A 22271-nucleotide genomic window follows, 5' to 3' on the forward strand; every position below is an offset into this window, starting at 1 on the left:
AACAGACCACAACTGGTCATCAACAACATTTTCAAAAGGGTCAAATTTCCGTTTTTATTGTTGTTTTTAAATTTGTTACGCACTTTTGTTATCTCCGGACAATCCGACTGAAGCAGGAAAATTTCTCTCGCAATAACAACACAAATTACACAAGAAGACATAAATTTATTACTCACAAAAACAACTGCTGCCAGGTCTTCTCAAGAAGCCGTAATGACCATCCAATGCTCGTAAATGAATATAAGTTTAAAGAAGGATAGCTAAGGATGACAGTCGTCTTCGCTAAAAACATGTTTCTGGATTTCGCCGAGCAAAACGTAAACATCTTTTCAGCAAATCCAAACCATACTCCACGACATCTTACGAACATGTTAGTATTTTAACTTTAGGTGAACTTTAAGACTCTTTTACCTTTGTTTCTGCTTAGTTTCCATTGATCGTTAACGAATAAAGAAGCAAATTTTCTTTCTCAGTTTTAAGTAATTTCGAAAAGATTCAAGTTGCCCTAGGACGACCGAACAGATACAAGTTTTATAGCGCCGCTTAGAAAGCATTTCTAGAGATTTGAAAGTACTCTGGATAAGCGAAGAAGTGTTTTCAATGCATTTAGGAGGAAACCGTCGTTGGGTTCCCCTGCTTAGGGTTATATTTCAGTCTCAACCTTTCAGTTTCTACCTCTTCTCTGCCTTGCTTGGCTGTTCAGTGGGGTAGTTTGAATATCGATATTTCACCGATTCTTGTTTTTTAAGGTATCCCTCTGTATGCGACCGAATTGTCGTGCTTTCAATGAAGTAGAAACGCGCCATAAAATTTTAAAATACAAGTCATCGATAATCACCGACACCGGAAATCGTGACCTAGGTACGTAGGTGCGTACCTAGAGTGATAATTTAGATGGTTGATGCTATCGCCCGAGTCGCGCCGCAATAATAAACTCCTTCAACGTTAATGTTTTGCAGCTTAAAAAGTATATCACTGCAGAAATTTGAAACACCCTGAAACACAAAAGGAACGCAAAACCAACACTTATCGGCGAAGTTGATGGCGGCAGTGGGATAATAGGAAGTCATGTGGCGAAACTAATTTTGTACACACCTTTATCCCTAGTGTGCATTTCAAACAGAAATCAGGGGTGTCTGCGCAAAAAACTTTCTTCACAACAGCTTCAGCGTTTATTTCCTATTTTGCACGAAAAGGGGAGCTTTTATTCACGAACAGCGATCAGATCGAAGCAGACGATTATACTAACTTTCAATAAATTATAAAATAATATATTTCGTTTTTCATCGCCTCCATCTCATGAAGATGGGTCGGTCCGCCTAGCCAAAAACTGAGAAAAGTTGGAAGGGTTAGGCTAGGGACTAGCCTTTATCGCTAATTTAACCCCATATCCTTTATTTGTTATTTTGTAATTCCTGCTTCCACAGGCAGCCAAGCTCATTTTGAAAGTAATATATCAGTTAAATCAGTTTTTTAAACTTTTTTACGACATTTTTTACTATATGGGGGCTCGTCAACAGAGCAGAAGACTTTCTTAGGCAGTTACTCATATTGAGAAACCTGTTATCAAGTAACGTGTTCTGTCCCCCTCCCCACACCCAACAAGTACAACTAATATGGATGGAGATGTCCACGCGCCATTTGTTTTTTAAATTCTTCTTATTTGTTTTCCATTTGTTTTCCATTGTTCAAAAAATAAAAAAAATAAATAAAAAAAATTGTTAACCTCGACCCTCGACATGGGACCCTCGACCCTCGACCCTCGACATAAAGAGACACTCATCGTAAACACTGTTTCACAGACGATGAATAAACACATCAGCTTTTCATGAATAAAACATGAAAATGGGCCCTGGTTATTGGCGGCAAAGTCTATGTTGCCTGGAAACGCAAAATGCTCCATGACATAACGCTACATGACGTCGTTGGCGGGCACCAACCACATATTCATTAGTAAGAAAGATAGATAAAAATTTGGGGCATCCAGTTTTGCCCGCGCGGCGAGATTATAAACTCTCGTCGCTCGAAGAATTATTATCATTATAATTATTAATATTATTGTATCAGGCTGAGACATGATATAATGATGTGACTGGTATAGCCTAACTTCATCATAGACCTTCTTCATAATATTCCCCTGTTTCTTGTTACAGAATAAAAATTGAACATAAAGGTAGGGAGTAAAAAAAAGTAAATGCCAACCATCAAACTATATTTTTCTGCATACTCAAGCAATTTTCCCGTTTAGTTAAAATGGCCATATTGCCTTCGGATAGCTATGAACTATTACTCCATTTTCTTGACTTCTCCTGCCAAAACAGCTACACTGTTGGCAACACACGAAAAGTTGCTCTTAGCAAAATTAAAGCGACAGATTTGTAACGAAATGAACAACATTTAAAGCACAGAAATAATTACCTTTTAGTCTCTTAAACTATGAGGCTCATAGCGAGATGCCTGACTAAAACAGACCTAGAATCCACCTTTCTTGACCCCACAATCGGTTGTCTAAGACAAAATCACTTCAATACACAACCGAACATTATGGCGCGACATAATGTAATTTATATCGAGGCGTGGTGCGCACGTGATATTCCGCTGGGGTTGGCTTGTACCAGGCACGGATTCGATACTAGCAGTAGTTTGGCCAATCAGGTTTAAGTAGGTCACATGCCTAGTATATGAAAGACAGTTCCAGCGAGATATTTTTCCTTCCTCCTCTCGCCATCAGATTGAACAGATCCCCAGAAAAACTTTTTCCCGCCTCCTCCCCATTTCACCACCTCCCAGCGATTTATGACGATTAATCCATCCTGTCGCTTCGATAGTATCACGTTTTAAGGCTGGCGGTATTTTGTCGTCCCATTTGTGAACAAGACATCATATACGAAAATGTTTACTGCTGTGTTTGAATTTTGCTAATTGTTCGATTAAAACTAGCCACAATCGTGGCCAAATTTATTCCAACAAAGTGGTTTCTTATTGCTACTTCCGGGGAATTACATCTTAAGTGGTTTCTCAACAAAGCTCGCCCCTTTTAAGGGGGTCACTTTAGATCATATTTGACATGAAAACACGGCTCGATATAAAATATTCTTATAACACGAGCGCCACGACATACCTGAAATCTGTCTGTCAACAACTTCAGGAAATCACACAATTAACCACGTTCGCGGCACTGATAAAAATATCCACAACCAACCAACACAATGTTTCCACACTTAATACGGGCAAAATATCATCACATTACTCTCTCTCAATAACTCTCGCTTTCTCCACGTAAACTTTGCTGACACAGTCGATTTTTTTCAAGATCCCGGACGTAGACGACGACGACTTCAAAACAAATTTTTACTAAGCCTCTGGCCTGGTCAGAAATCAGCTTCAATTTTGCTCTCGCCGAATAGTTTTGACTCCTAAAAGCTACTTTTTGAGGCCAGAGACTCGTCACCGCCCACATCAAATTTCGCAACATGATGCCTTTCCGTCTCCAGCCCGAGATCAGTGTTTCACCCGTTTAGCCAAAATGAGACGAAATACGGTAACATATTGGACGACGGCAGACTTTGCCAATCGTGAGACTTGTTCCTTCATAAGGCTTAATGATGCCTTCCGGAAAACTTTGCTGCAGGCAGCCAAAAAGAAACCTAGAAATTAACCGACCATGGAAAACAACTTCTACCGTGCGCGCTGATTTCAAATGTCATTGTGTAGAGAATTATGGGAAATGATAGCAGGAAAAGGGGGCCTTTTCCCGCCCAACCCATTTTTTGATGGAAAAGCCCTGGGGACGAAGTTGAAATGATAGGTAAATGATAGGAGAGCTGCGGGAGGGGGGGGGGGGGGTGGGGAAGACGTAAACAGCATATTAAACACATGTTTTTTTTATCTACTGCAGCTTTTAAGGGGATTTTTGTACTGAAAAGATCGTTAAAAAAAACACACACACACACAGACAAGAATGGTCAAGTACTAAACAAGCCTCAAATGAGACTGTTGCTAAAAATTTCTGGAGGTACCCTTTATCAAATCCAGACAGACAGTAATTCTGACAATTATGCACCTCTTATTACCGTTTGTTTGGCCGCATTTTTTTTTTTTTTTTTTTTTTTTTTCATAACAAAGAGGAATACAGCAGAAAAAATAAATAAAATAAGATAAAAGTAGAGAAAATTAAAATAATAAACAAATAAGTAGTTGATTAAAAATAAAAATAAATCAATGGTACAGTTCTGTCTACAAAACAAAACAATGGCAACAAAAATGACTGACCTAATGTTAGTACGTAGTCCTTATTTCTTTGTCTTATTCCATCAAAGGGCGAGAACCTGTTGACTATGAGAACTTCAGAGACTGGCACGTTGTTTGAACCCAGGTCCACCCACCACCAATTGGGGTTGTTTCTCTCGGTATGTGTACACTGAGCACCAGGATCAAAGTTTGTAGCAAGATTTCCATCCACTGCCTTCCAAGAACTGCCACCACAGCAGGTTCTACTTTGCCTTGTCGGCTTTCCAAAAGCTAGGTTCTCTACGCATGTTATATATGGAGATAAAGCTCATATAAATATGTTATTTTGAATGAAACATGAGCCTTCACTTAGACTTATTGTAATCTTGGTTAGTAACTTCCGTGAAGCAGCACCAAGATAATTGTTTCAGGCCCCCAAAGGACTCAAGGAATTAATTGCCAGAAGTGTGTTTCGAATTTCCTCTCAAACTGATCGGCAAATCCACAAGAGGCCAATCATGGCATGTACTCAAATCCTGGTACACAGGGTTGGGGACCCTGAACAAAGATTCTAACGTTAGTTGTTTCCTAGACAGATTAACCATAGTTTAGCTTTGTCCGTGGTGAAGAGAAGCAGTCTTTTTATACAAAGGGAGATTACTTGAGATTCACAAACAAGTTTCTCTTAAATAACCTGTAAGGCTTCAGATACCACAAACAGTGAAAAAGGCAGAGTCCAGAAAAGTGAAGGCTCATACAAATTGTTAGTAGTTTTCAAGCATTAATTGTGTTTGGCAGATACTTGTGACTAATTCATTGGGTTTAATGCTGTGGTAGACACCAATGGGGTGCATGAGAAATCAGATGAGGGGAGGCATTTTTCTCTCCATACCCCACCAGATGGGCAATAATTGATCTATTATATATTTTCTAAGCTGCGTTAAGTAAGAATTATCAAGGTACAAAATAATATCTTTAATGTGCTGTCATAGGGTAAGTTCCAAGTATGACACATAGGTCTCATACTTCATAGGAAGGCAGTTCAATTGTTTTCTTACTGAAAAAAGGATGAAGGGCAGGATTTTAGCGGGGAAAAGAAGTGAATTAGAATTTCATTTAACAATGGGCTCCTGGATTTAATAACCCTATCCCCTAACCCCACTGGTTGAGCAGATAACTTTACTTCTTACCCGTGACGATTAAATAAAACTGCAATCACCCATGAAGACTTGAAAACAATATGGTTCCTACCTCTGAAGAATATGGTTGTACCCCTGATGAGTATGGTTCGATCTACCCCTGAAAAATTATCGTTTTACCTCTAAAAGTCTTCACCTCCAAAGAATTCCATATATATATATATATATAATTATATAAAATCAATTTTTTAGATGTCACCCTTGACCTCCAATCTGGCAAGCATTAACCCTACACAAAAGAAGGAAACATCCCACTCTATGTTCACAAGAAATCCAATCATCTGCCATCCATCCTAAAAAATATCCCCATATCCATAAACAAGCGCCTCTCAGAAATTTCTTCCGATAAGGAATCCTTTGAAAAAGCTAAAGGTACTTACCAAGATGCCCTCAACAAGAGCGGCTACAATTACAATCTCACCTACAGAAAACCTTCCCCAAACACCAAACACTGCAAGAATAGGCCCAGAAACATCACCTGGTTCAATCCTCCGTACAGCCAAAATGTCAAAACCAAAGTTGGAAAGTGCTTCCTCACCTTAATCGACAAACACTTTCCCAAATCAAATCCTCTGCACAAAATTCTCAACCGGAACACTCTCAAACTTAGCTATAGCTGCATGAACAACGTAAAAGCCATTATCTCGAACCACAATAAAGCCGTCATTAGCAGGTCATCAAACTTACCAGTTCAAACTATCAACACTTGCAACTGCCGCGACAAAAGGTCCTGCCCTATGGACGGAAATTGCAACGAGCGGAATATCATATACCAAGCAGAAGTCACGACATCGCACTCGAAGCAAACTTACATTGGTCTTTGTGACACATCATTCAAATCGCGTGACAGAAACCACACTTGCTCCTTTAGAAATGAACGTTATAGAAATTCTACTGAGCTAAGCAAGTATGTATGGGGCTTAAAAGACAAGAAAACTGACTACCAAATTAGATGGTGGAGTATTAGACATGCAAGATCCTATTCAAATGTAACGAAGAAGTGTAATTTATGTCTGTGGGAGAAGTACTATATAATTTGTAGACCGAATATGGCGACCCTGAACAACAGAAATGAACTCGTATCAAGTTGCAGACATGCAAAGAAATTTCTTCTAAATAACGTGATTATTTCAGCCTGTAAGATTTTCATTTTTTCTTTTTCAGCGGTTTACAGAAAATTGTTTATCCGTTGCTATGCAACCCAGCCTATTATGAATCGCTACTGTTTTTTTCAAAATCACTCTAAATCACTATAAAACACCATGTATTGGTTCTTTTTGACAGTTGCCTGATGATTGCTTCTCATGAAGCATGAAACTCTGAGTAGCAAGTAAATGTTTTTGACCTAGTTCAAGTCTACGTATCTATCTATATATATATGTATTTTTACTCTACCCCTAAAAAAATCCTCAGTTTGTGTAACTTACCCCTGAACAACTCCATTTGTCCTCAGCCAATGGTGGGGGTATGGATATTATTAACAATTGTTCCTCAAGCCCAAATGGGCTCTGAGTCAATAGCCCATGAGGCTGAAGGCCGAATGGGCTATTGACTTAGAGGCCATGAGGACGAGAGGAATAATTGTTATAGTAAAATCCAACTAGTTGGCCAAAAATAACGAGAATAACAAAATTTTAGCTAGTTAAAGCTAGACTTTAATCCTTTTTTGCCGCCAAAAAGCCCACGCTTTTCGCTACTAGTGGGCTATATCATATAGCCTAGTAGTAGCTCAACCAATCAGAACGCAGCATTGATAATAGACCACTAGTTGGACTTTACTAAAATGCAATAGCCCAATAACTCCACTGTCAAGATAAATCAGCACTTTGGAAAAGATTTACGGCTAGATTACAGGACACAGGGCCACTTATTAACATATCATTAAATAACAAAAGCGTCTATTGTTATATGAAACTTTTTTCAAAGCCTCTCAACAAGGTGGATTTGAGTAGCCCTGTATTCTTTCAGTGGTACCAATTCCGCGGGCCTCAATCAAACGGCTCAAGCACGCCAACATCTAGCGCTTTTTTATCATTTGACATCCACGCGGCTTCGATTTCGAAGGTCGGGTAGAAGTGAAAATAACACAGGGGGTTCTGAAATCCGACAAAAACTTAACAACTGGATAAAGATAACTTACTTCAGCGGTGCGTGAAATGTGTTCTCTTGGCGGCCATTTTAAAATTTGCGGTCAGCGTGAAGTCTGGAACCAAGATCTCTCCCTTCATCCCCAGGGTCTTCTCGTTTTCCAATGAGAAGACTTTTGGGACGAGGTTGAAATCTCTCTTCGTCTCGGATTTTCCGAAAGTTTTCGAATTTTCAACCATCCCTGCACCTTCATAATTTCTCGGTTACTGTCCTCTCATTCACCCCAAAATTTAAAATTACAAAATATTGTTCGTACTTTACGATTGTATTTGATCACGTCATTTCAGCATTTTTGAACGACGCACGCAAACCCAACCGGAAGTGGGACTTTTTCCCTGTCTGGTCTGAAATAGAATCCGGGCCTAATGGAAAAGCCGGGAGGCACAAATCACTAAGAACTCCGAGGGGTATTCCTTCCCCCGGTGTAATTATAAGCAGAAATCGTTTACCTGGCTTTAGTTTTACTCCATATATTTCTGTTCTCAGACAGAACCTGTTGTGACTTGTTTGGCCAATGAATCTCAGTGTTTTCGCTAAAACACCCTCGGAGAGGATGTTTTTATTCTCTGTATTTCTGTCGTTGTTACCTGTGAAAGTCTAACCACAATACAACAGTTCCGCCATGTTAAACCGTCAAAAAAGATACAGTCAATCTACTGACATTTCATTTCAAAAAAAAGGGAAATTAAAGTACGCACATACATTTACCCAGGGTTTTTATAAGAACAACATAGCTATTTTCCATAGAGATTGCGTCAACAACCAGGGAAGTTTTAAATTGTTAGTTTCACAGAATTATAGTGCTTTTATCATTGTCCTTTTTATTACTCACGTCAATTTCATTAGTCAGGGGCACCCAACGACTATTTTCTGTAAAATATCTGTTCGCAGAAGCAAATATTGCCTAGCATTTTCTATTGTTGAATACGGCTAAAAATTTCTTGATGAACGTTTCATTCAGGCGGCAATTTTCGAAGATTATCTAAAAAAAATTCCCTACCATTTTCTAAAGTTTAATTTTTCATATTTTACTCCTTATGTTAGGCTGATTTTCCTAGAAAAAGGTAACCTAAAATTTTCGGATTCAAAAATGTGATGGAGAGAGGAATAAGAGAACATTTCCATTTCGAAAAACTTTTAATTGCATCTAAAATTTTTTGGAAAATAACACTAAAGACCTTGTAATTTCGAAAAGCCTCAAGTTCTAATAGCATGACCGAACAGATACATTTTTTTTAGCGCCGCTTAGAATGCATTTCTAGAGATCTAAAAGTAATCTGGATAGTACGCACATACATTTACCCAGGGTTTTTATAAGAACAACATAGCTATTTTCCATAGAGATTGCGTCAACAACCAGGGAAGTTTTAAATTGTTAGTTTCACAGAATTATAGTGCTTTTATCATTGTCCTTTTTATTACTCACGTCAATTTCATTAGTCAGGGGCACCCAACGACTATTTTCTGTAAAATATCTGTTCGCAGAAGCAAATATTGCCTAGCATTTTCTATTGTTGAATACGGCTAAAAATTTCTTGATGAACGTTTCATTCAGGCGGCAATTTTCGAAGATTATCTAAAAAAAATTCCCTACCATTTTCTAAAGTTTAATTTTTCATATTTTACTCCTTATGTTAGGCTAATTTTCCTAGAAAAAGGTAACCTAAAATTTTCGGATTCAAAAATGTGATGGAGAGAGGAATAAGAGAACATTTCCATTTCGAAAAACTTTTAATTGCATCTAAAATTTTTTGGAAAATAACACTGAAGACCTTGTAATTTCGAAAAGCCTCAAGTTCTAATAGCATGACCGAACAGATACATTTTTTTTAGCGCCGCTTAGAATGCATTTCTAGAGATCTAAAAGTAATCTGGATAGCCTAAAAAGACTTTTTAATGCATTTAGGACGACACCGTCGTTGGGTGCCCTTGACTGAGTGCTGCAATCAACATCATTATAATTGTTATTAGGCTAAAGAATCAACCAGCTCTTCTAATCGAGTTTTTACTTTCATGACTAAGGTAAGAGAACGTAACAGATAAACTCTTTTCATTTACATTTCGAAAGAGTTCCTCGTTTTGTAAAAGTCAAAGGTTTTCAGTTTAAGTGTTTATAAGTCAAATTTTCTTTTTGTCCTTAAGTTCTCCAATATATGTAAAATATGTAACCGAATTTTACAGGTCAATAATCTTGCAAAATCTAAGTTGCAGTATGACGTCAAAACGAAGTATGGACCAATTTCTAGAAAGTTCTCGTGCATGACGTTATTTCACCCGAGTGTTCGCTTAACCAACCTAAAGCCACGCGCGTTTATATATATCCGTTCGATAAATCAATGAAATGGCTCTATTTCCGTTCGTTTGTTGTTTCTGTTTGTTGTCGGTTTTGTTGTTGTTGTTTATACAAGAGTTGGCATAGACAAAGTGGAAGGAATGCAGAAACGTACCTTATTTTGACCATGTTCCTTATAATCTGTCCAGTGTGTTCCATCCGTTGATACCTGGATTGTGTAGGTCTCTATCCACTGATCTGCATTTGGATTTCCTTGAGTTGACACAGCACAGACAATATGGATGGTTTTCAGGTCTATTAGTAAATAAGGTTTAGCATCTTCTGTAGACGCACACCATGCTTTTATTTCGTTCAAACGTCCATTCTTGGCTTCTGATATCTCAGAGGAGGCGGTTATACTGTTATCTGGGATTTTACCACTTCCAATTCCAAGATCCAAATCGATACAGTCTCCTTGATACCCCCCCCCCCCCCCCCAAAAAAAAAAACATGAAATAAATGAATAATTTTTTCAATCTCATTCTCCGTGTACCATAAACTGCCGTTTCTAAGCCCCCTCTCCCACTTATAAGCCCCCCCCCCCCTCCCAATTATAAGGCTCATTTACCTGTAAACCAAAAAAAACATTCATCCGGCTTTCCCTCCCCGCGGACATAAGCCCCCATCTGCCATCTTGATCAGCCATTGTCGCCAATTTATCCAGATATATTTCATTTTAAATAAAACCGGTATAAAGTGATGTAATCACTATAACAATGTGATCTGTGTATAAAAGGATCCTAAGAACCCAAAAAAATCCTTAAGTTATTCATTTCCGAGATAAATACTCACTGCTGAAAATCAGTCAACCAACACATGCCATTTGGTCATTTTCGGTTCTTTTAGTTATTTTTTTCCTCAATTTATTTTTTAGTGAAAAGCCTGGATTACATTAACAGTTATAATAAATTTAATCTGAAAATAATGCTAAATTAAGGGTAATACAAAATCAATAAGTAAAAAAGGAAATAACACTTTTTTTACAGAAAAACAAAATGCAAAATTTGAAAAAGGTGGCTACGACAAAATTCGAATGCCTTGTACACGCCAAGGCGACTTTTAAAATGTTCCTAGAAAAATTCTAAGAAAAGTTGCTTACTGTAGCGGTTATAGCTTATAAACGTTTTTTAGGCAATTCAACTTTTCAGTCAGAGGGGCACCTCAATAGTAAGTCCGGCCGGGTAAATGGCTAAATATAGCCTTAAAAAACAAAACGGGATCATTATTTTTAGAATTGAATTGCGTATGCAAAAAAAAAGTTTTAGCTTTTTGAAAAGAAACCAAGTAGCGTGACATAACCCCTTTAAAGGTACATTTTGTCAAGATTCATTTAAGAACAAATCTCATCTGCATGCCATGATCCCTTATGTAAATCCCACAGTTAAAAATGTTTTATTAAAATTAACCTCTTTGAGGAGAAATATTTTTGCTTAAATAAGGGTAATTTAATATCGTTACAGTGCGGCACAACTTACTTAATCTGCTCTGTTAGTAAAGACATAAAAGCCTGAGCAAGGCTTCAAAAGAGAGTAAAAAAATCAATGAAGTGTTACTCAATAGTGACGTCCTCAATATTTGCATACCTATTTTGGTTCGGATAGGAAAATTTATGGTACTAAATTATCGCTACGGAAACTAACAAAGCTAGCTTAGAATGTTTGTGCACAATATATATTGTATAGAACTATTGTGTATTGCCACTTAATTTTTGATTTACAGTTGACTCCCGAAAACTCGAACCGTCGCTAACTCGAACCTCGCGCTAACTCGAACCTCGCGCTAACTCGAACCAAAATCGATTTCCCCTGGATTTCCGCCATACATTTACTGTAATTTTACCCTCGGTAACTCGAACCCTCGATAGCTCGAACTGCCGCTAACTCGAACCAATTTTCGTTTCCCCTCAGGTCATTTTGTATACAATTTTACCTTCGATAACTCGAACCATGTTTTGAGCGCTTAAAAAGTCGGGAAAAAAGTGTACTGGTGTCCGAAACATTGGATTTTGACGTCCCATTGACGTGTTGCAGATATAGTTCACTAGTGGAAACTGATGTTGTTTTTCACAAATCTAACGTGAAACAGCTTTACTTCTCAAAACAGTAAAACGAAGGCTCTATTTCGACTATGTTTTGTTACGTTATATGTTGTGATTTATAATCTGAAAGTATCTTTCAATTTTCACTTAACATTTCTACAATAAAATGTGATTAAAATGTTCACTGTAAAGTAAAAACTGTTTTTAACCTTACTTCCGGCTATTTTCTTCGAGCTCCCGATAACTCGACCTTTTTTCGATTTTTCTTGAAGGTTCGAGTTATCGGGAGTAAACTTAGTCTGCTACACAGCCGTTTTTAGTGTCGTCACGCAACGCACCCCCCACAAGGGGAGGAGCATTGCGTGACGACCCTAAAAACGGCTGTGTAGCAGACTAGAGTCAACGGTATCTCAGGAATTTAGAAATAAACTAACAAGGGAAGCTCATTTATGTTAAAGTATTCTTAGAAAGTGCTTATACGAAACTAATAAAAGAATTTAGAGCTGTGCTTTTGATTGCGTTTCGATCGGCATTGCTGCTTGTGATGAATCATAAAAATTCTAAGTAAATAAGCGCTCAGTGTGAAAATGATAGACATGGCACGCCAGTCTGTCAGTTCGAGAAAATTAACCAATGAACGATAGCCAATGAACCACTCCGAAGTAACGAACAAAACGAAACTGCTTACTCACGATACAACAGGAAGTAGCTACGTAGATTCTTAAATATTATAGAAGTTAAAACTGAAGTAAAGCAACAGTTCGCCTACTTCTGAAGCTTCCCAGTAGCAAACAAAGAATTACAAGTTTTGTTCACCGATACAGTACAAATCTAACATGTGACTAAAGAAGCAGGACCGGCTTGGTGTTTTTAAGTGTAGCAGGAAGCAATATCTAGCTAATCTTAATTACGCTATTGTCGATGTATACCTTATTACATGAAATTAACGCTACATGAAATTAAGGTATTGGAAATTAACGCGAATTTAATGAAAAACGACTTTCGAATAAAGAAAATTAACGCGAAAGAGGAGGTAGAATTTCATAATAGAGGAAATTAACGCGATTAAGACACAGTTGGTGGTGACAACTAGAACAAATTTATTTCAACACTGGATGCAAAATTGGATGTAAATGTAAAGAAAGAAAGCTTGTAGTTAATGTTTGTTAGGTGTCAAGAACGTCTGGACATGTTCTAAAATTGGGGTTAAAATACTGGAAGTTAAGAGCGCGGAAATTAACGCTGCATTTAATTAACGTCGCGGAAATTATCGCCCCCCCAAAAATTAACGCGACTTAAATTAACTCGAATTTTAACGATTCGCGTAATTTCATGGAGCGTTAATTTCCTATAATAAGGTATGGTTGATAGTACAATCTAGTAGATTTACTTACAATAGAAGATTAATTAAATTTAACGAAAAATAATGGCAAGCTGGGAAGCTAAATTAACCAGTTGGTTTTCTTGTTAGCTCCCTGAAACGTATGTTTACGTGAAGTCTAGCCTGCGTAGCAAGCGTTTCCATTTGGTTTCGCCTCGGAGCAAACAAAGACCGTGGAAAGGGATTTTCGGTTTTGATCGCGCGACAAATGAAACGAGAACTCGCTCTTTTACTTGCGCCAATTTTCGTGCGATCTTTGACTCTTGTTCCTCATTCTTTGCTCCTGAACCACACAGAAACGCTTGCTACGCAGGCTACGTGAAGTCAAGCCAAAGCGCACAAAAAAGACCATTTATCAGGGGCACCAACGAGAATAAAGTTCAAAACCACTTAAACATAGCATTGTTAAACTATTTTAGTATCTAAACGGTAGATAAAGGCATATGTTTATCCCCTAAAAATGTTTCATCTGTTCGGATTTCCTAGCTGAAAGTCTAGTGATCCGAAAATTATAGGGATCAAAACTTACCTTTTCGAAAATTTCGGCCAGAAAAAAGGCTCCCGAAAATTCTAGGTGACCTTTTTAGGGTAAAAATCCGTTAAAAATGGGTAATTATACCATTTTCTAGATGTTCGAAAATCCTAGGAGAAGCAGGCAAGCAATAAAATTTTCAACAAATGTTCCGAAAATTCTAGATCTTAAATCGTCTTCCGAACAGATATTTTCCGAAAATTGACGTTGGGTGCCCCTGATATATGGCTTGTGGATAGCTCGTAGCAGATAACACTGGCCTACCTGATACCAAACAGACGAGAAATAAGAGAAGTATCACCCGGAAATACAGCGCTCGATAACCCGACGCCATGTTAGTGTGTTTTCGCTTCGCCCTCTGAAAGTGATATCAGCTACTCGTGCATAGTGTTTCGCTTGGTTAACTTTTTCCTTTTGTTTCATTGTATCCGATTATCCGCCCCGCTGGAAAACAAGTTTCGTCAGCCCCTTAGGCACGCAGTTGATAAATAATCCGCGGAAAAAAAATAGGCGTAAATGAAAACAAAGTAAGGATACGTAGCTTCAAGAGGGAATGATCTAAGAGAGCGAATCCCTGTGCCCCATGATAATTTTTTAAAATCTATTTAAAGTTCGCGCGCGTGCTGCGTAGGTTATTTTTGTCTGTTGTTTCCGTGACCCGCGTGGTCTACTTTCACGTGGACGTGACATGTTTCCCTGCCAAACATTTGAAGTTTGACAGCCATTATAGTAGTTAACGCCAGGAGCCGATCAATCGGCTCCTGTTGTTGACATGTTCTTGATCAGCGCGTTCCGCTCAAAATTTAAGAGCGGCTTTCCGTAAATATCGACCCACGGTCGGCACGAGTTCAAAATTTGATTTCGCTCATATTTGGCTCATCGATAACCCTTAATGAGTAATGAAACATGCTGCAGTTAGTTTTCCCAAATAACGTGTTCTTTTGTTAAAATTCATAAAAACGCATTTTGCCCGTTCGGAGCTCAAAATCCACTTCCGGTAAAGCGAAATTTTACAAAAATTCCATTGACTCGTTAGTCAAACCACAACGATTTGGCAGCCTTTGAAAAACACGAATAGTTTTTATGACCCTTTCTTTCTTATAAGTCGATAAATTTGTAAAAGCTGTATTAATTTTGTGGCGAAAAAGGTATTGTTAAAAATAGGCCCTATTGACAATTTCTGGCGTTCAAAATTATAGAGATAAAATAATGCAAATTTTTACAATGCGCTATAACTTAAAATTTCGCAAATTGACTTTCTAATGCTTAACTAGGCCCCATTCTATCAGAAAATCGAGACAAATCTCTGGGTAAACGATTTTAAGTAGCCCGCAAGACGTTGAGTTCAACCCTAATTTTGCGAAAAAACGCGACATTCCAGTGGTTAAAAATAGCGTTACACGGCCCGTCACGCCAGTGTTACCGATAGATACGCTTTAAACAATTTACTTAAAGGCAGTTTAAAAGCGAATTCGAAATTAAATCTTTCAGTAAACCTATTATTCTCATTGACTGCAGCTTTTTCTTCAGATACAACATATAGGGTTCCTGCGGGGATAGCGTCACACACTTTCATGTTCAGTTTCAGACTCGCGATTTCCCTCAGAAAATGGTGTACAAACAGAACAAAATCTAAAAACTAGAACTGATTACTGAATGAATTTTTGCATTGAGAGATATTTACGAATTAAATCATCACCAATCAATGCCATTTGGTTTATAAAAACTAATTTCCTTGAAGCAATTAAATATTTTAAACTAAGTATTGGTGCAATAGTTCTTTTTGAAGTTTTTACCCTTGCGGGCTCTCAAAACTGAAAAAAAAAAGTTACGTGGATGCCAAAGAGGAGCCTATATACTTGTATGATAACGTGTATGAATAATGAAACTACTGCATGAAACTACTGTCGGAAACGTGTTGTTATCATATTGCGTGACAAATAGGACGTGGCTATTTTGACATGAATGTAAGCTGAACCAATAGATAAAATCAACAATCACCGGAAATTCCTGTGTGGCCAAACTATCAGCGATAAAAGAATAGGATCGAGTAGATTTACGAGCAGTTTTTGTGACAGTGCGAGTGTCAGAGAGTTGTACCTGAGGTGATCGAATTGTGACTGTGAGAATAAAACCTTAAAAACATTTTGTGAATTTTGGAGAGCACTGAAGTAGAGCGGACATTCTCCAAACGTGGCACCTCCGACGGGACCGCTATCTACATGGTTGTGAGTATAATTAAGTCCTGAATCCTATATTTTAAACCTACGGCGTCGACGGAGATGGAGAACGCAAAGGGAAAACTGCAAACGAAACTTACGCAACTAGAAATCCATGCCAAGAGAACGGAACAAGTGCTACATTCAGGATCTGTAGAAGCTATTGAAAGACATACGAGAGCATTAAAATCTACAATATCTCAAGCGGACGAGTTAAAGCGTGCTTTGGAAGCCTTAAAGATAGAAGCAGAGGAAGATCTTGGTGACATAGGTGCGTGGAATACTACGATTGACCTTCAGTTAATGAAAGCTGACGAAGAAGTGGGGAAGCCTCGCAAATGGCTCGAGAACAGAAGACGCCAAGAAGAGACGGCCGCTGAATGCCAGAAGAACGAACGAAAGCAGTTTTTGGCAAGAAAGCAGCTATGCTTCAATTGCGCAACACCGAATCACCGCGCCGCGGAGTGTTTCAGCAAGAAGACATGCTTACATTGTCACAAACGTCATCACTCTTCGATATGTGATCGTGAACAAACGAACAGCGGGAACCAGACGTTGCTGACAGCCAGTGGGAACAATGAAGGCATCATGCCAGTTTTGACAGTGAAGGTTGATGGTATTATGTGTCGCGCGTTGATAGATACCGGCGCGGGAAGCTCATATGCGTCTGCGAAGCTACTGGATCTTCTAAAGAAAAAGCCAAGTGAAACGAAAACAAAACATGTAGAAATGCTAATGAGTTGCAAAGTAACCAAATTAGAAGTGTACGACACCGTCGTGAAATCTTTAGACGGAAATTACCAGATGTCTGTAAAAATGACCAAGGTGAATAAAGCTGAGCTGTTATCGATTGACAACCCGAATTATGGACAATTGATAAATGAGTACCCACATCTGCAAGGAGTCAAAATCACAGACCGTGACAGAAAGGAACAACTTCCCATACACGTCGTACTAGGAAGCGGGGAATATGCGCGTGTAAAAACTGAGACAAAGCCTCAAATTGGACAGGATGGAGAACCGGTGGCGGAGAAAACTAAACTTGGATGGTTTATTATGAGTCCGGGATCAGAATTTGACCACAACACGATGCTGCTCACGCAAACATCACAGAGTGACTACGAAGAGTTATGCAGGCTTGACGTACTAGGGCTTGCAGACACACCAGAATATGATCAAAGCATGGTGCACGTAGAATTTAAGGAACAACTGCAGCGCTCGCAGAAAAGATGGTATGAAACCGGACTACCATGGCGAGGCAATCATCCAGAACTACCAACAAAAACAAAGAAGGAAGTATACGGCGCCTGTCAAGTCTGACCAGAAAACTGCAGCGCATCAACCTCACCGATGAGTACGATGCCATTATACGCGAGCAACTCCAGAACAACGTTGTTGAAGTCGCACCGGAAGAAATCGTGGGGAAAGAATTCTACATTCCACACAAAGCAGTGATTAGAGAAACGGCTGAAACAACCAAGATGCGCATAGTCTATGACGCTTCTGCAAGAGCAACGCCAGAGTCACCGTCGCTGAACGAGTGTCTTTATCCTGGTCCTCCATTGCAAAACAAGCTTTGGGACATACTAGTGAGACAGAGAGCATATCCTATAGCTGTGACCGCAGACATCCAGAAGGCATTCTTAAAAATTTGTATCCGGGAGTGTGAACGTGATGCATTAAGATTCCATTGGAGGAAAAGTGAGCACGGGAAGTTAGAGATACTGCGTTTCACTCGTGCACTGTTTGGTCTAGCCCCATCGCCCTTCCTGCTCGGTGGCGTAATCGAGGCCCATTTAGATGCATTGGAAGAACGAGAACCAGAGATAGTGGCAGAGCTTCGACGCAGCTTGTATGTCGATGATCTACTAACGGGTGGACAAACTACAAGCCACGCCCAGCAGCGAAAAGAGAAAGCCGTTCAGATATTCAGCGACGCAACATTCCAACTCCACAAGTGGTATTCCAACGTCAAACAGCTAGAGGAAGATACAAACCTAATCGTCGCCTCTGAAGAGCAATCATTTGCCAAACAACAACTAAATGTTAAACCAACTGAATCGAAAATGTTGGGAGTCAAGTGGGACAAAGAGCAAGACACCTTAGCGGTAGTGATACCCGAAGAAGAAACCCAGCCAACGAAGCGAGGAATCCTGGGAAAGATGGCTAAGATTTATGATCCCTTAGGCCTGATTACACCATTGAAACTCATTGCAAAGCAGATCTATCGAGAGTTGTGTGAAACCAAAGCACCATGGGACGCAAAGATTAACGGAGCGCTCCTGCAACGCTGGAAAAAAAGGGAGGAGCAATTACCTCGTGAACAGCAAGTACCGCGACCAATAGCAAGTTATCAAGAAGAAATACAAGCAGTGGAACTACACTCTTTCGGGGACGCATCAGAACGAGGAGTAGGCGCAGCAGTCTATGCAGTTGTACGCCAACCATCTGGGAACACTCAACGATTAGTGGTCGCCAAGAGTCGACTTGCCAAACAGGGGCTGACTATACCACGCCTAGAATTGATTGCAGCGCACATGGCTACCAATATGTTGATAAACGTACGCAACGCTCTAGATAACTTGCCCTCCCCAAACGTGTTTGGATGGTTAGACAGCACCGTCGCACTTCATTGGATCAAGGGAAATGGCCAGTATAAACAGTTTGTCGCGAATCGAGTTGCCAAGATACAATTATACAAGGAGATCGAGTGGAGGTACGTTCCTACGGATGAAAACCCCGCAGACCCAGCGAGCAGAGGCGCTCTAGTTCACTCAGTACTTTGGCAACAGGGACCGGCGTGGCTCCAGGACAAGTCCGAGTGGCCAATCAACTCAGTCACTCGATCGTCACCAGCATCAGAAGTTGAAGCCAAAGTCATTAGGGAAGTGCTCAACCTAGCGCAAACCAAACCAGAACCAGACAAGTTCGAAGAACTCCTCGAACGCACCAGCTTGCGCCGAACCTTAAGAGTCTGCGCATGGATCAAGAGATTCATTCATAACTGCAAGAATAAAGAGAATAAACTTGGGCCCCTGCTTACAGAAGAAATAGAGGACGTACGTGGTTGGTGGATTAAGTGAGTCCAACAGCGAGACAGAGAAACTACCGGCTACCCTCAAATTAGCGAACAACTCAACCTGAAACCCAATGCAGAGGGAGTGATGACTTGCCACGGCCGGATACAAGGGCAAACTCCGATATACCTACCCAGCATTGAAAGGTTTACAGAAAAACTGGTCCATCAAGTTCATTGCGAGACGCTGCATGGGGGAGTCGCTCTGACAATGGCCGCAGTAAGAGAGAGATACTGGGTACCGAAACTTCGTAGCTTGGTCAAATCGGTCCGAAGCAAGTGCTATGGTTGCAAGAGATTCAGTGCAACTCCGGCAAGGAACCCAATACCTGGTCAGTTACCGGAAGATCGAACCACAGTTGGCGGGGCATTTGAAGTCATCGGCTTAGATTTCGCTGGACCATTGAAGTACAAAGAGGGAAAGAAAAGTCAAGGAAACGCCTATCTGGCTATCTTCACTTGCAGTCTTTCAAGGGCTGTACATCTAGAGTTAATAGCCAGCCTGGCGACAGACAACTTTATCGCATGTCTCAAGCGGTTCATCGCTCGTCGCGGACGACCGCGTGTCATCTACTCAGACAATGGCGGTACCTTCATCAAAGCGGAGAAATGGCTACGGCAGTTACGAGGCGATGAGCGTCTCCATGGTCTTCTAGAACAACACGAGGTCAAATGGAAATTTAACTTGAGCCGCGCCCCTTGGTGGGGGGGGGGGGGGGGGGGGTCAGTTTGAGAGACTAATTGGAGTCGTGAAAGCTAGTAGTAAGGGAAATGGGTATCTCGCCTCAACTCACACAGGATTTCAACTCAACTCAAAATGACAAGGATTTAATAGAAACTCAAAACTTCCAGGATTTCAACTCAAATAAAAAAATTTCCAAAATTCCGGATTATGCAAAAGATTATAAAAATGAATATCTTTTCATAATAGGAATAGATGGATGTTTTGGAAGTATTTTAAAAGAAGAAAGACTTTTTACAGAAGATATATTTGAAAGAAGATATTCACTTATACAAAGATATATAAGAAATTTTAAGAGATTGGTTGATATTAATAATCTTCCAAAAATAAACCCAGAAGATGTTATTTTTAATACCCTTCGTCTAAAAGAAAAGTTAGATGAATTAGAAAGGATTTTTACGATAAATAATAGAGAAGTGATGCGAGAATATGGTACAGTTTTTATTGGTTTACATGATGCTTATCCAGGTTTTTTTGAAATGAAAGAACTTGTTTTAGAGTTTATAAATATATTTAAAAATGATAGTGATAATGAAATAAATATTGATAGTGATAGTGATAGTGATATTTTTAATGAAATTTCTAATACAATTAGTATTATTGGTTATAGTGATAGTGATAGTGATGAATAATTATCTTTATAGTATAAACCCTTTTTTTATCTAACTAGATAATAAAAATAGAATCCAAGATTGATATTCCAACAGAAGAAGACAAAGATTTTATAGATGATGATGGTTATAATCCTGATGAAGATCCAACATATGAACCTAATGATTATGTTGTAAAAGGAAAAGATTTTAAAAAGCTTACTAAAAAAGCTAAAAAACTAGGTGCTGAATCTCTTAATTATTCAACTCGCAAAAATAATAAATATGTAGCAACACTTCCAAGTGGAAAGAAAATTCATTTCGGGTCATCACAATATCCTGATTATCTTATACATAAAGACAAAGAAAGGAAAGATAAATATCTAGCTCGCGCTAAAAAGATTAAAAATAAACAGGGAGAGTTAACTTATACTAATCCTGAATCGAGTAATTTCTGAAGCGTAAATTTACTCTGGCCAGAAAAATAAAATTGATTTTTTTTAAAATGAGACTTAAAGATTTAACAATTATTGATAAAATGCAACTTACTAGTATTCAAGATTTAAATCCACAAAGTATCATTTTTAATGAAGCAAAAGAGTATAATATCAAAGATTCGAAAATTAAACACAAAAGAATTCCTATCGAAACAGTTTATCCAAATGGGAAAAAAGGTAGTTTAGTTACTGAAACTCCGTTTCTTTTTTCTTTTGGGGTAAATGAAAAGAAAGACCAAGATACAAACAAGTTAGTAGGTTATAGCCTTCCAGTTTGCTTATGGGAAAAAGATTCCAGCCCAAATTTGAAGGAAGAACAATTTTATAAATTTTTATGCAAACTTACAGAAATTTGTCAAAAATATTTAGAAGAAGAATATGGACCTGATCTTGCTTCTTCTTTATCTGAACCATTATACTCTAAACAGATTGAATATACAGGCAAAAAAGGCAAAAAGAAAACAAAGAGAGACCCCTCAGCTGCACCAGTTCTTTATGCAAAACTTATTTACTCGGAAAAACTAAAAAAAATTCTTTCACTTTTTCAAGTGAAAGGAAAGAAAAAAGTAAATCCTTTTAATTATCTTAATCAGTATTGTAACGTCAAAATGGCTTTGATTATTGAAGGAATATTTATTAGCAAAACTGTTACATCATTACAAATTAAAGTACACGAATGTTATATTAAAGAATTAAAACCAAGAGAGTCTTTGTTAACAATTGAAGAAGAGGATGAAGCAAGTGAAGAAAAATTAAAAGTAAGTGATAGCGAAGCGAGTGAAGCAAGTGATACTGAGGAAAATATTGAAGATTTAGTTATTTCAGATAAAGAAGTAACTGAGTAATATTAGGATTTATTTTTAATACAAATTTTGTATTAAAAATCAACCAAATCCTTAGAACTCACCCATGATGAGTTAAATTTATCAGGATATCCACTCCATTTTACTAATGACATTTTTTTTTGTTATCTCGTTTGATAACCTTTTCTATTCTAAATGTCTGCTGTTTGTAACTCTTGTTCGTAGAAAGAACCCTTAATCTCTTCTCCCATCAGATCGACAATACTATACGTAACAGGTTTTGTTGGGTTAACTTTATAAATTAACAAATAACTCCTCTGTCCAGTTTGGTGTGTAACCTTTATCAAACACCTTTCTCTTATACTTAGAAATTATAACTTTGTCTCCAATAGAAAACGCTGGTTGACCAGGTTTCAAGTAAATAGAATCGCCGTACAAATTAGCCCAAACTTTATTCTCATTTTTCTTTTTACTCGCTTCAACA

General features: G+C 38.6%; 1 pseudogene; it reads left to right on the forward strand.

The window, feature by feature from the left end:
- The first annotated feature begins 16474 nt into the window (after positions 1-16474).
- On the forward strand, positions 16475-19860 carry LOC140953977 (uncharacterized; annotated as a pseudogene).
- The last annotated feature ends 2411 nt before the right edge of the window (positions 19861-22271 follow it).

Source organism: Porites lutea, chromosome 12, assembly GCF_958299795.1.
Source record: "Porites lutea chromosome 12, jaPorLute2.1, whole genome shotgun sequence".
Taxonomy (NCBI): domain Eukaryota; kingdom Metazoa; phylum Cnidaria; class Anthozoa; order Scleractinia; family Poritidae; genus Porites; species Porites lutea.